At 28.4% G+C, this 14818-nt stretch overlaps 1 protein-coding gene across 2 annotated transcripts in view; it reads left to right on the forward strand.

Moving 5' to 3' along the window:
* Window positions 1–8892: 8892 nt before the first annotated feature.
* Window positions 8893–14818, forward strand: part of LOC129976229 (phospholipid-transporting ATPase IA-like) — a 175404-nt gene continuing 169478 nt past the window's right edge. For both annotated transcript variants that reach the window (XM_056089694.1, XM_056089697.1), the window contains exon 1: window positions 8893–9031. The gene's annotated coding sequence lies outside the window, so the exon portion shown is untranslated. The remainder of the gene's footprint in view (window positions 9032–14818) is intronic.

The raw sequence follows: 14818 nt of genomic DNA on the forward strand, positions 1-14818 counted from the left end.
AGGAATTATCTACTTAAGTGCAGTTCTTATCACTACATTAAAACCGCGGCATACGTTCTCAGTAGCCGTATTTTTGTTTTGTAATTTCTGTAACTTTAAAAGAAAATTTAAAAGAAAAAAAGATCAAATTAATTTTTTTTGACATTGCTTTTTTTTTAACATTTTAAATAATCTTCTATAAGGAAAGAGTGGAAATGTTTTGTTCAAAATTTTTTTTAATTATTTTAAAAGAAAAAATAATTAACTATTTTAAAATGAATAATTCGATCAATGTATTAACATTTTTTTTTTAACCTAAGTCGTTATTTATGAAAGAAACTTAAAGGAAGTAAGAGAAGAGCAATTTTCAAGCGTTGACAAAAACTACAGCTCGTCATAAATTTAGCAGATGAAAATCAAGGATATTTTCAAAACTGTGTTTAGAATTAAGCATAAAATGTATATAAAACAAGCAAAATTAATTTATTTAAAAGCTATTACAGTTATTTATAGATATTTAGGTGACAGACAAACGTATTATCTTCAATAGGACAAACATTTTTTATCTTTTTGAACAGAAGGCGGAGTTTTTTCTACTTATCTTAAATTTTGGAGAATTTCCAGATAATTTACCATAGACTGCATAGACATTTCTAACGCCAGTGATTGCCCGCTCATAAGGAATGCTTTTTTTATAGTCATATAATGATTTATAGTTAATTCATAATAATAATGGAAATATTACAGAGATTCATATAGAATCAGAACACCACAATCTTTTAGTCTTTATTGAGGTATATATAATTTTCTACAGTTCTTTTTGTATACAAATTTCTATTTTTCACATATGTTCCTGCATTTAGATCATGTTTCTAGGATTCCTAGAATTGATTCAGGAATATTCAAGGATTTTTATTTCATTATGTTAGAGCATAATGAAAATAGAAAAAATTAATTTCTATAGACACATTTTCAATTTATTATTATTTTATATGTATTTCTTACTGCTATATCTACTGGAAAAAACTTTATAAGCATTTTCTGTAATTTTTTAAAATTCATAAATGGGTATTAATATCTTTAAAGGAAATTATATTTTGAACTATTGTTGTTTTATCCATTACAAACTGCTAATAGAGTTGTAGACAATAGATAAATATATTATGCTGTCATATCGCAATGTATAATGAGCCTTCAATAAAAACGCAGATATTAAAAAATCATGCATTTTAAAAAGATTAAAAAAATTGAAGATTAAAAATGATTATTAAAAGCAGATAGAGAAAGTAAACTGGTGGAAATGGGACGATGGGGTTATTTCACTATAACTTCCTTAATATTAAAGACAGAAACATTAGATAGAAAGAAAATTAGCCGAATTTCAACCTGATTAAGATGAACGACTTTTGTATTTTAAGTTTTTCGGTAACTGTCTTAATATCTTAGAAGTTAGGAGCTAAAAAGTGATTGTCAAGCCCTAATTTTGACTGTTTCTAATATCAACAATTTATGGGTTATTATTTCAATCTCAGGATTGAAAGAAATTTGAAAACAGTAACTTAGATGTAAAGGAAGCCTTTGCCTTCCAGCTTGCCGATAGGAATTATTTTTTTAATTGAAGTCTAAAAACTTTTTCTTGCAGCGATAACATGAAGAAAAAGCTTACAACCGGAATGATTACAATTAAGTAAGGCAACACATATTTAGGGAATAATTTTGCGATTTCTTTTCAACTAAGCAAAGAAGAAAAAAACTTATTTGAGACTATATTTTTATTGAATTCTCTCAAACCAGAATGTAATTTACATATTTTTCACAAATACTTTAATAATAATTATGACTTCTCTAGAGAATAATACGAAGTTGAAATTCAACTGGTCAAAAGTTTTGGCTCAGAGTAGTTGCGCGTTGTTATATGAAAGTTTTTAATTGAGTATTGAAAGCAATTTTAAATTTCATATCATAACTTTTAATATTTCAAAAATTTTATCGGTGGTTTTACGATGAGTATGATTAGGACTGTTATAATGACATTTATGAGACATTTCTGCATCTCTACAATGTTTATATATATATTATTGTTAAAAAAGGGGCCGGAATACACTGTTTGGTAGGGCGTTGGATTCCCATCCAATGAGTAGTGAATTCGAACCTGACCAGACGAAGACTCCTCGTGTGCATGGTGGCTGGTGTACGCATAAATCTGTCATGGCCACAAGGTCCCCCAAAAGTCCTCCTCAGTGGTAAGTCGAGACAATACCACTGAGAGTACTGGATCTGAGGTAATCGTTCTCTGATTCAGGTCTAAATTACGATCTGTGAATGAAATGTAGGAATGAAGTTCATCCCATGAAAATGGTTGTGACGTTCTCTTGGCCCTTGATGACGCTACTGAAACAAGAGACGCTAAAACTCGGCTTAAAATCGCTGATTTCGTCAGCTGGCTTGTCTATGGCAAGTGCCATAAGCAACAACAACAACAAAATTGTTTATATTAAAAACAGTTAATAGTATCATTGTTTATATTCATTACTATAATTACATTGCTCATATATATAACTTATATATTTTTTTTCTCGTTTCAATAAAATAATTTTATTTGCTAGAATAGAATTACATCATTTATATATGAAGTCTACCTTGCGAATGCGAAGAAATTCAAATATTAAATTGCGAAGCTGTTGTAACGTTTAATATTTTCGTTCTTAAACACGTGCCGCTTTAATGCATAATATTTATTCATACAATTTTCCCTAGATTATTCTTGAGCCGCACGTGTGTAGTCGAATAATATTTTTGCTCATTGTAGATTAAAATTATTTTAGAGTGAAATTGGAGAAGAATTTTAAACTTCTCTATTTTGCATGCTCGATAGTATTTTTGGGAATTTTTGCAATCAAAAAATCAAACTATAATAAGTCAATTCTTTTATTAAAAGAAGGAAAAAATATTTAATTTTTGAAAAACTTAGTGATATTATCACCTGAAAATGTTCTGTTTTACGTTAAAAATGTTGGATATCTGAGAATCGTATTTAGATGACTGTTGATATAATATCATTTCAATGATTTATGAAATTCTGAAGGAAAGTGTTGAGTGCTTATTCAAATCCTTCTTGGAATATCAACGATTGAATAATATGTAATAATAGTTGAAAGCTAGTGTTTAAAAGCTATTAAGGGTTTTATTTTAGGAGAACGTAATATGTTTAGGCATTAAAAGAATAGATAATGAGTAAGAAATACTAACCTTGAATAGGATATTATTTTCCTTATTCTTTCCGATAACTTTCATTGTAATTTTTCACTTTACATGCTCATTTTTGAGGTAAAACGCTTTCTTAAATCTCGTCTGCACGGAAGTCTTACATAATTGTGATGATCTTTTTTCACTCATTGTCATATCAGTTTATTGAAAACAAAAATATAAAAAAATAATTAATTGGTTATTGTATTTTCTTATTCATACGCTAAAAATGGAATATTAGATTTTTAAATTTATGGGAAAACAGGTGGAAACTATCTCCCCGAAACTTTTTTGTGTAATTACTGATAAATTTAGCGTATTATTAAACGCACGCCATTGGAGAAGAATAGTTATGAAAAAATCTATTACCATGCGATCTTTGGCGATAAATCCCTAGAATTAGGTTATTACACGAAAAACAGAACACCGAATGTGCATTTTGGACGTTCTTCCGATTGACTAAAACAAAAATTTCACTGAAAACTACAATTGTAATCACAAAATCATGTTAAAAATTTCATATATGTAAATCAGCGCGTTTTTGAATTACCGCGTTTATATTGTTGCGAAATTTCCGGGGTTCGTTTGGATAGTGGGAGTTATATGGTGTGGAGAACGCTCAATCAGCAGGTGGCAGTAGAAAATGAAAACAACGACGTTTATTTACACGAAGACACACAGGACAGCACAAAGACGACAACTATATACAGCACACAATTATCTTCAGCCGAGACGTGCAGACAACAGCACACAACAGACTAATGCAGACCGTAGCGCACAACTTAATTCAGCACTCACTTGACTCCGTCGCTGCTCCGCTAATCTCTGGAAGGTCAGTTCTTTCTGTCGATTCCGACTACTCTCACACACCACTTCTGACGATACACACCATTTCTTCCCAGCTTTAGAGTGCTCGTCTTTTATAGTTCCGGGAGGCCGGGCCAGAATCTTCAGACCAATCAGGGCGTACCTCGGTGTATCTCGGTTATTACTGGATGGGTCGTTAAACTTCTCGAACTTTCTGGTAGTATACATTTAGTCGCCAAACTTGCCAAATTCATCGCCAAGTCACCAAATGGTCGCCAAGCTCAGTACGCACAGTACAGATCTTACAACGGTCTTTCTCACGATGACACTATTCATGCCGGGTAGCAAAATTACAGATTTGTAACAATATCTTTGTGAATGCATAGACCAATAGACTTCCAAGTTCTTGTCTAATTTGGTTTCAAATTCAACCGGTATCTACATTTTAGATGTCAGATCTGTACACCAATTTTTATCAATCTAGCTTTCATCATTCTGTTATTATCAGTTAACTTACATTAAAATAGTCGGACAGATAGATTTCCTCTGAATAGATTTCATTCAAAATTTACTGGAATCTACACATTTTGGAGAAACGACCCTATATCGAAAGTCATTCTTCTAACTCACACTGATTTTGAGATCGTGTTCATATACATAGACATTACTACGAAATAATGTTTTTCGGTCTCAGGGTGATCTGAAGTGTGAACATTCGCCAAATTTATCGAGTTGACGATTCCTATAATTTCACTTTGTATACTTTGCTAGCTGGATAGTAAAAGGTGCCCATTTTATCAAATTTTTGCAATAAAGAAACGTGAAAACCAAAGAAAAATGCCAGTCAAATATAAAAAGTTAAGAACAAAATACATGGAATCTGTTAAAAATATGTTAGCATCCATTTTTATGATTAGTACTTAATACATGCAAATCACCGCAATGTTTCTACCAATTTTTAATAGACTGAAATTGTAAGGATACGTGACTTCCCTTAAGCTGTAAGATTTCATTTTTACTTCTAACAAAAATTAAGAAATATTTCAAAGTGAATATCAAAAAACATCAAAAAAGTTGAAAAGTTGGAACATCAAAAAAGTTGATGACAAGTTGAAAAAAAAAGTTGCATGATTATTCAAGAGGAAAATGCCTATCAAATAGCCTAGAGCCTCCCACAACGCTTCTTGAGATGGAATCCGATCCTATCCATACTCCCATCACTGTTAGCGAATTTTTGCAGGCTTAATTGATTATACATTCACCTGAACAGTCAATGTGTGCCACTCTCATCCAATTTGACCTGTTTCTACAATTACTACAATTACTTCTACATTTACAATTACCTGATCCCCACAATTACTCAATCTTCATAATTGATTATCTTTAGGAATAAACAAATATTTTCATTTAAGTACTCGAATAACTTCCATTGACTATCTTATGCTTTACTGAATGTTTTTATGCAATAAAACAAGCAAAATAAAATAAATCATATTAATTTCGAAATATCCTTTAATTTCTGTAACAAGCATATTTTCAATACTCTAAGTAATCAATTTCATTTATTAGAAGCAATAATTTTAATATAATGCTTTAGGAGTCAAGTTTTTCATGTATAAAATTGCCTCTTAGAGGAATCATTAAGAAGACATTTTTTTTTTATTGCAATCTATTTTTACCCGATTGTTTATATTTAATTTAAAAATAAAAAACACAACTCCAAAACAAAAACTTTATAACACAATTTTGAAGTAATAGCAAGGTTTTACTTAAATCTTTGCATGTTGCCTTTTGCGGTACTACATTTTAATATTTCTCATGCAAAGAAGCCTCAATCATCCTTTTTTTTATTCCATACTTAAATCTTCCGAATAAAACGAAGTTCTATGATGTCATAGAGCTATTAAAAATTGTCATGTTACGTCATCGATTTTCTAATAGCATGTTGACTTTCATAGTAGGGAACACCAGGTCAAGTTGTAACAGTTTTGGGAAAAATGTTTATATTTTTTAATGTAATTCTGATTCCTCATTTATAACTTTTTATTTTATAGCTGAGATATTCATTTATAATATACACACAGAAATTCAATAATTTTATTAGTTTTAGAACCATAAATATTTTTTTTTCCAAAACTTGTCGCCAGACAACTTATCTAGATATGGAGACAAACTGTAACAAGAGAAACAAAACATTTAAAATTATTTTTCTCTTTACCATTCTTTTATTGTTAAAATATCTAAGATATTTGATAATTATTATCTTTTGGCATAAAAGCAATAAATGATACTAATTAAGTTATAGAAAAATAATGATAAAATTATTCAAGAGATCTGTATAAAAGTCAGTCTACTTCAAAATTATATTATTGCGTCATTAAAAATCAAATGACTGCTGCTTCTCGTCGCTCACATTTTGCACCCACATTTTACAAGAAGGGGAGGGGAGATTCTTTAGGGAGATATCTTTGAGGATACTAATATTAAAAGAAAAAGTCTAACTACATGAATCAAACGCAAATGAAGATAAATCTCGCAAGCTGTAATATGTCATAATTTACCTCATTCCATAGAGCCGGGCATTTTTGTTAATTTATAAAAAATATTAATAAAAAGTAGATTTTTAAAACTTAATACATAGGCAAAATATATAAGTAAAAGCAAAAAGATCACTTTTTAAAAATCTGAAATCCAAATTTACTAAAGTATTTTTTTTTTCATTTATTAGTTAAAATGGAAAACGTATTCACAACTTCTGAATACCCATTTAGGCCAGACACTGACTATGCTGACGTTATAGAACTCTTCATAAGAGTAATGTTTAACGGAAATTCTAATTAAAAATTTTAAAGAACATTACGCAGCGTGAGAGTTACAATTTACCTCCATTATAACTAGTCTTTGACTCTGCTACTCCTATTCTAATTTCATTTTATTATTTCCTTATATTGATTAATAAATAGCAAATACATTTTTTTTCTTTAGATTTCTACAGCGCAAAAAATACTCGATAAAAAACGGAAAATGACTACAATTGATGAATGAATGAAAATTCCTTAAATTCCAATGCAATAATGAGAGTTTTGTTGAAAATAAGCCTTTTCAAAGAATTTCGCGATGATTTAGTTATTGTTTTTTAATAGATAATATCTTAAATTGTAAAATGGTATAAAAATGATTTTTCGTGCTAAAATATTTTAGTGAATTAATAACAGAAAAACAATTTATATATTGCTGAATTTCTAATCAATTAAAATTAGTTATATTTTTAAATTAAAACAGATTAAATTTTTTTAAAAATTATTTCGAAGTGCGTATTTTTATACTCCAAGCTTATATTTATGAAATCAGTAAGTAGCTTTACTTCAGAAGGTTTACTTTATTGAGTGCCAACAGGCAGACAAACATTCACCTTTAATATTGCCAGTGATACATGCATTTATAGTCGATAAATTAATTTTCGCATTAAATTTAGTAGATTCAAATGCCCACATAAGACAAATAAACTATCCAGCTTTTATTTAATTTTGGAATCTTTTCCGCGTCTTTCAGAAGAAAAAAATAGGACGTGACGCCAAAATACAAGGTGAAGCAACTAGTCAATAGATATTGAATGACATACGCCGTTACCTTTCTTCTGTTACTGTGAAATCACGAACATTGAATGGATTTTACTATTCCTACATCCATTTCATTCGAGGTCACGCTATCTTCTTGTTAGTGCCTTGGCATCTTAATCAGATGGTCGTGTGTTCGAGATCTAATTACAATGTAGATCTGCCATGTGTACGAATATGGGATACATAAATCTGTCCAGGATCAAACCCTTTTCCATGTTTTTCTAAACCTGATTCAAAATTTCACGATTCATCTCAAAGTGAAAATTTTAGATGCTCCCAAGCAGGTATAAATGAAGAAGCAAACCATATTTCATTTAAATTCTATGTTGCCTTGATTGCAAGAAAACTGGTCTTAAGTCGACGTCGTTTGATAGTTGAATCTTGGCTTTGGAAACGGAGAATTATTAATTCGAGACTCGATTTCTTTGCTGACTCTTCCTGCACGTTAGAATGGAACAAAATAAAATAAATTTTAATCGGCTCAAGCTAAATAAATTATGGTTCCACATGCTCTTAAAGAAATAAAAGATACACATTTAATAAAGTAATAATTGATTTTCATTTAATTTTAATAAATAAATTTTTAATAGTTAAAGAAAGAAATATAATGATGAGGAAACATCTGCTGCCATTGCAATGTAAATATACAAAACGTACAAGTTGAATAGAAGTGTGATATGAGTCTGTTTCGCAATTGAAACTTAAACATTGATTCAAATTTTTTTTTCTCTTAGTTTTAATCGATAACAGTTAGTATAAATAATATATCTCCTCGTCGTTTGTTTGTGCGCAGATTGTTCCGGTTATAGAAAAAATCAGCATACAAAAACGCTTTTTACCTTTTCCATAGAAAGAAAAAAAGGAGAAACATAAATTTTTCAAAATCTTTGATAACTAATAACAAAACAGAACACGTAAACATTGTCGAAAATATTAGTTCTAATTAAGCTTTAATTAAAGAATATTATTTTGCAAACGGAAATTGTTTCTTTTCCTTTAGAAAGGAAAAGAAACTAAGCTTCACAGCAAAGTCTTCAATGAATGACGTAAAAATGGAACAGTTTTTAGGGCGTACCATTAGGAAGACGAGGGAGAAAAAAATTAAGTCATTCGGCTGTCGCAATATTTTTTCAGCAAAAGAAAAACCACAGGCTTCAGGTACTTCCGGCATGTGGAACCACGATGCTATTTCTGTTCTTCCCTCCACTTCAGAATAAACAAGGGTCTTTCTCTAGCACCTTTTGTGCTCACATCTTTGGAAGGACATTCGGATACACTGAACTTCTTCGACATTTTTCTTTTCTGCCAATTTTAAACGGGAAGGATATCATCTGTAATACATTTTTTGTGATTATTAGAATCTTATATTTTGAGAAAGAGTAAGTACATACTTATATTTTCGAATTTCTATCATTTTTGTCTTGCGTTATTGTTTGTGAAATTTCAAAATCTGGATCCGTCGAAAAGAAGTCTGTTAAATGATTCTAGAAGACCTGAGAACTGGCTCATTAAATTTTTCATTCCAGAAATCCAGATTTCATTTCCTTATGATTCTGCAAGATATGAATTTTTTAAAAAACAAAATGGATCTAAATTTAATTTAAATTTCACATCTTTGTGCACTTTTAAATGAAATACCAATGTAATTACTTTCATGCTAATACATGCGTTAAATGTTCAGATATAAAAAAAATAACTTTTTGCAGTGTTATAAGATGTCAGATAAAAATATTTCATTAAATAGTAATTCTCACATCAATCCTTTAGCCATTTTAATTTATATCTGAACATAAACTTTGTTTCATATAAATTAAAGACTTAACTTTGTTTCGACTATGTTTCATATAAGCACATAAAAAGTAAAGTAGTAAACCGATTCGTTCCAAATCGTATTAAATCTTGATCTATTTCGTGCGTACAGACTTATTTTTTATATTTCTATTTATCCTTAGCAGTCTTCGTCCAAGTTTAAAATGATCCATAACAGACTGACAGATTTAAAATACATTTTTAATTAATTTTTCAGAATCTAAAATAATGTACACTGTAATGCAAGCAACTAATTGTCAATTTAATTGAATGCGGCATCAATGCATGCTTATTTAATTACAACAAAAAATGAAATTGCCTTTGCTCATTTGATATAATACACAGTATGTCAAATCAATTTTGTAATCATTTGAGTAAATCTAATTTCGATTAAATATTAAATGCCAAGGACAGTTTCCTTTGCCATGATTTTGACGTCTTGTTAAGTAATCACAAATAAGAAAATTGTTGGCTCAGTTACAACTTTTCAGTCATTCAAAAGTTTGTATTTTTTTCCTTCATGGTAAAATTCTTTCATATAAATAATGAACAGGATCTCTTTCTTGCATGAAAAAAAAACGAATATTATACAACTGCAATTCAAGCTGATTTTTTTAAAACTCATAAGTCCATGCTAGGGTCTTAAATAACACAAATGAATGCTATAATGAAAGAAATGATTGATTCTGTTGAATTTCTTATTCATATAATATCGTTTTTCTCAGTCAAAATGCTATTTCCTTGAACAAAATATATACTTCGATTTTTATTTGTCATAATTTTTTATTGAACTAGAAAGAATATTTTTTCTTAAAGAATGTTCCTTAACTTTTAAGAAGATAGGGATTTTATTTTGAAAGGTAAATTTTAATAAGAAAAGAAAAGAAAATTGTAGACTCAGATTTTTCCAAAGATCGTTCCCTTCTTCGAACGTCTAATGGTGCCATTGTAGACATATTATAAAAGGAAAAAAAATGTAGATACGATCTAATTAATTAGTTAATTGATTTCAAAATAATAATGTCCATGCACTCACAAAAATTATGGGTTATTTAATAATGAATATGAAGTAATAAAAATAAGTTAGTATTGAATGCTTTTTTATTTCTTCCTATGATCACCATTTTTCATCTTTATTTCTATATATCTTTTTCTTTTTTCGCAAATCTGTCAAAAGGTTTTCAGATATAAAGTTAAGAATTCAACACGTGCAAATAATTTTCTATAAATTTGGCAAAAAAATCTTAGCAATTCTATCTATCGAATTGTGCCTTGAATAATCAATCATTTGATCCTTTAAATATTTTAGTTTTTATTGAATAAATTAATAAAATGCTAATCAAAACTCAGATTTTGCATTGTATTTCAACAAAAAGTGTGGTGCGGAAATTTAGAGACTGGCGGTTCAATTTGGACTTCATCATATGATTACGATTCAAAATTATAATGTGTACCCCAAAACTAAGTTGCTTCAAAGCAGAATATAAACATAACTAAACCAATTTAAACTTGACAAAAAGTTATCATTTTTTTTTTCAGAAAAGAATCCTTGTTCCTTTTATTTTGATAGTAATGCATTTCAAAACCCTTTTTTTTTGTCAGAAATACTAACCATTTCTATTATTATATATCGATTAGCGGAAATCCCCACCGTTGTTCAGAATAAAATTCTCATGTTTTTTTTTTTTTTTTTTTTTTTTTACTAATGAAAAACTTATGGTTTAATTCATTGCCACAAAAACTTCATTAAAACTTTACTTATATTTCAGTATTTGTGAAAAGGTTTAATTATGCATTGCATGTTAAAACATTAATCTATTTAATATTAACTGTTGTCAGAATTTTAATACATCCTTAAACAAACACTCTTTCGAAAATTTCTACATACAAAATATTATTGTACAAAAAATGTTTCTATCGTCTGTAGTTTAGATTTAATCAATTAACGAATTCTTTTAAAAACAATGAAAAAAAATTGTCAAAAATATTTTTTTTAAAAAAAAGAAGAAATACTAAAACTTTGCAGAAGCTCTAAGTATCACCATTGCCTACTACCGAGGAATTTATAAATTTCTTTTTTCAAAATCATCTGCAATTTTTAAAATTTTTATTTAAATTAAAATCGAAGGAAAATTTATACTGAAATGAGCTTAAAATAATTTAAAATTTAAAATTATGAATTTTTAGATTGTCTACAGTATTTTTTGTGGAATAACTTACTGCGAAAAAACGGCAAAGTTTCGAGAAATTTCTAATTAATTGAATATTTAATTAACTTTTTCACTTTGACAGTTGGCAGTGTTTTTTTCTCTGATTTTTAATTAATAAGTATGCAAAGTTTGGTTAAATTCGGTCCAGTTATTTAAGAATTATTTGGGAACATACACACATAACCATAATTACTGTTAAATATGCTTGGATATCATATAAAATTTAAAAATAAGAAGATTAATCAGCTTCTGAACAAGAGATATAAAACTTTAACTGAAGTAAAATGCCGCTTTTAAATATAACAGCCTTATATTTTATATATGTTCATGTAATTAAGTTGAATTCCGAATTATCAATGAAATCAAATTTTTAAATGAATGCAAAAATGTCAATATCTGGGATAAATAAGGTTAGAGTAAAAATTGCAAAGAAAATATGCACTTTCTGTTTCAATTGTCTGAAGATTTTAATACTAAAAAATTATACAAAATTTACCTAAAAATGTATGCCATCATTTATCAAAATTCTTTACGCTTTAATTAAAAACATGGTTCGAATTATCAATGCTTTTATGAAAATTAAAACATTTTTTTTTCAGTTTCAGATAATTAACATCTCAGAGAAATCCTATTAATTCAATATTTTTTAAATTTTGCCAATTAAGAAACCAGGTTCCCTATGCATTATTGTAAAGTTACATGATTTTGACATGAATATAATCCAATTTAGTTTTTGTGTGGGATCGGACAAAAAGATAGAGGACATAATGTTTTTCTTTTCTTTTCGTCTACGGATGTTTTTGACAATTTGCAGACATGCGCTACAGGGTTTCTTTTAGTTGGGAAAATCCGCTTTCAAGGAAAAAGAAAAAGAAATTAGGCGAAGACTATAACATAAGAAAAGCCATTATAATGATACGATTTCGGTGTAGAATGTCTGAAATGACGAGCACTTTCATATAATCGTTTGCGTTTCTGCTGCTGATACATTTTAATTGGGTTAAAGTCGACCTCATGTGTATTAGATGAAAAGGTATTTGGTTTCACTTTATTAAGGAAGAAAACAGTATCAGGTAAAAGCAGTTCGCAGTTTGAACAATATAATTAGAATTTTCTTGTGTAAACAACTCATTGTGTATGATGGAGTTTATAATTATTTTTGTTGTACTGTCTTATTTTGAATATTCTTTTAAAAACTATCTTATGTTAAAAAGCATTGTTAAAGCATCTCAAAACTGAGCTTTTTTTTGTTGCTTTTCAAATTATTTTTCAAGTAATTATTTTTTTAAATTTTATTTTAAAATTAAATTATTTTGAAAATTGAGTTCAATTGGGTTTAACGTTCATTTGAAATATAAATAATATTATTTGATGCAACTCATTAACCGTGACATAAGTATTCTTTCTAGAATATCTAACTGAATTTATGAGAAAGACAATACAAAATATAGATGTTGAATTTTTATAGAAGGTTTCAAGTGTCTATATAAATCAAATAAAAAAAAACTTAGAATGTTACCAACTGAAAAACAAACGCAATATAGGAAAAAAATGCGGCGCAATTTCTTAGAGTTTAATAATAAATTTCTAACTCAAAGTTCCCTACTTCTAAGTTTAATTATAAATTTATCTATAATCTTGAAAGCTTTTAATAATTAATTTTATTTATACAATCCTATTTCCACATCGAAACCACAAAACATTTCAAAGCAAACTTGACCATTTATTCAAAACAAATTACCTCTTACCTGAATCTATTCTTAACGTTAGTTTGTTTTCGATTTTCATTTCCTTAAAATTCAGGCCATCACTTTAAGAAAAAACATTTAAAAAATTAAATTATAATAAAGCTCGGCAATAATAGTAAAAGTGTGACCTGTAGATACGTAAATTCAGTTTTGAGAAATGAATAAAAAGCAAGAATTATGAAGGAAAGAGCAACGCGTGTCAGAAAAAAAGAAATTTGATTGAAAGAACGTCTATTTTAACTAGTCTGTCTAGCTTGTAAGTTGGAACAAAGGCAGTAGTTTAAATGGTAAATTTCGAAATTTGTGAAATAGATCCGGCATCAAAAATTGAATAAAATAACTTTTTATACTATTAGGAGTTATGCCTGCTTAGACTGACTATTATCCTGTTAACAATATCTCGGATATGATTTGTAGATATGAACTAACGAAAGCTTCGACCAGAAATTCTCATGCTCATTGTTTGAGTGTTTAAGAAATAAAAAAAAATATTTGTTGTTGTAAAGTTATTATCTGTTCTACGTTTTAGTAGTAAGTGTATAGTAACATTAAAAGCTTTATTTCCTAATATTGGAATATTATCTATCCAAAATGTTGATAAAGGCTCAATTCAAAAATAATTAATAAAAAATAATTAGAAATAGATAGTGATCTACTACAAAAAAAGAAATCAAATATATCAGAGGCTTAGAAAAAAAAGTTATAAAATAATGAATTCTTTCAAAAATAAATGCCGAGATGTAAAATAAGTATGGCTAAATGAACAATAAAATGAATAACTTCACACACAAAAAAAATTAATCGATCTCAAGAACAATAAGATTCGATTCCGAAAACTCTGAAATTTGCATTTCCGCAGAAATTTGATGTCAAATATAAAAGTATGAAAATGATAATACAAAGCATAAGAAAATAATTCTGACAGAAAACATTAGCAGATCTCAGATCAATGATCTGTGCCTAACTCGGCATAAAAATGTGAAGTTTGCGATCCCATAACTACATAATTTAGGAAATATTCAAATGAAAACAAATCTTTAAAAATAACTTTGGGGCAAGTGGGATCTATTTACAGAAAAATTGCATTGTCAAATACGGAATGAAAATTGCTTAATAAAATAGCAAAAAGAACCAAACAAGCGTTCGTAAACAATTCTAGGTTTGCTCGAACATAAAAAACTCAGTCAATCCAGAAGTTTTCGAGACGCCAAAAGGGTGTAACGTTTGACCAGGTCATTTTAAGGGAGAAAACATTATTTATTATTAATGAAATTGTTCACAGTGAAGAGAAAATAAAAAGATATACTCCAGGAAATAAAAACTGTATAATATATTACGAAATCGTATTGCGTCAAGAACTTTCGCAACTCTTAAAATATCGAAAAGAAATAAAATGTTT

Source organism: Argiope bruennichi, chromosome 7 (genome assembly GCF_947563725.1).
Source record: "Argiope bruennichi chromosome 7, qqArgBrue1.1, whole genome shotgun sequence".
NCBI lineage: Eukaryota > Metazoa > Arthropoda > Arachnida > Araneae > Araneidae > Argiope > Argiope bruennichi.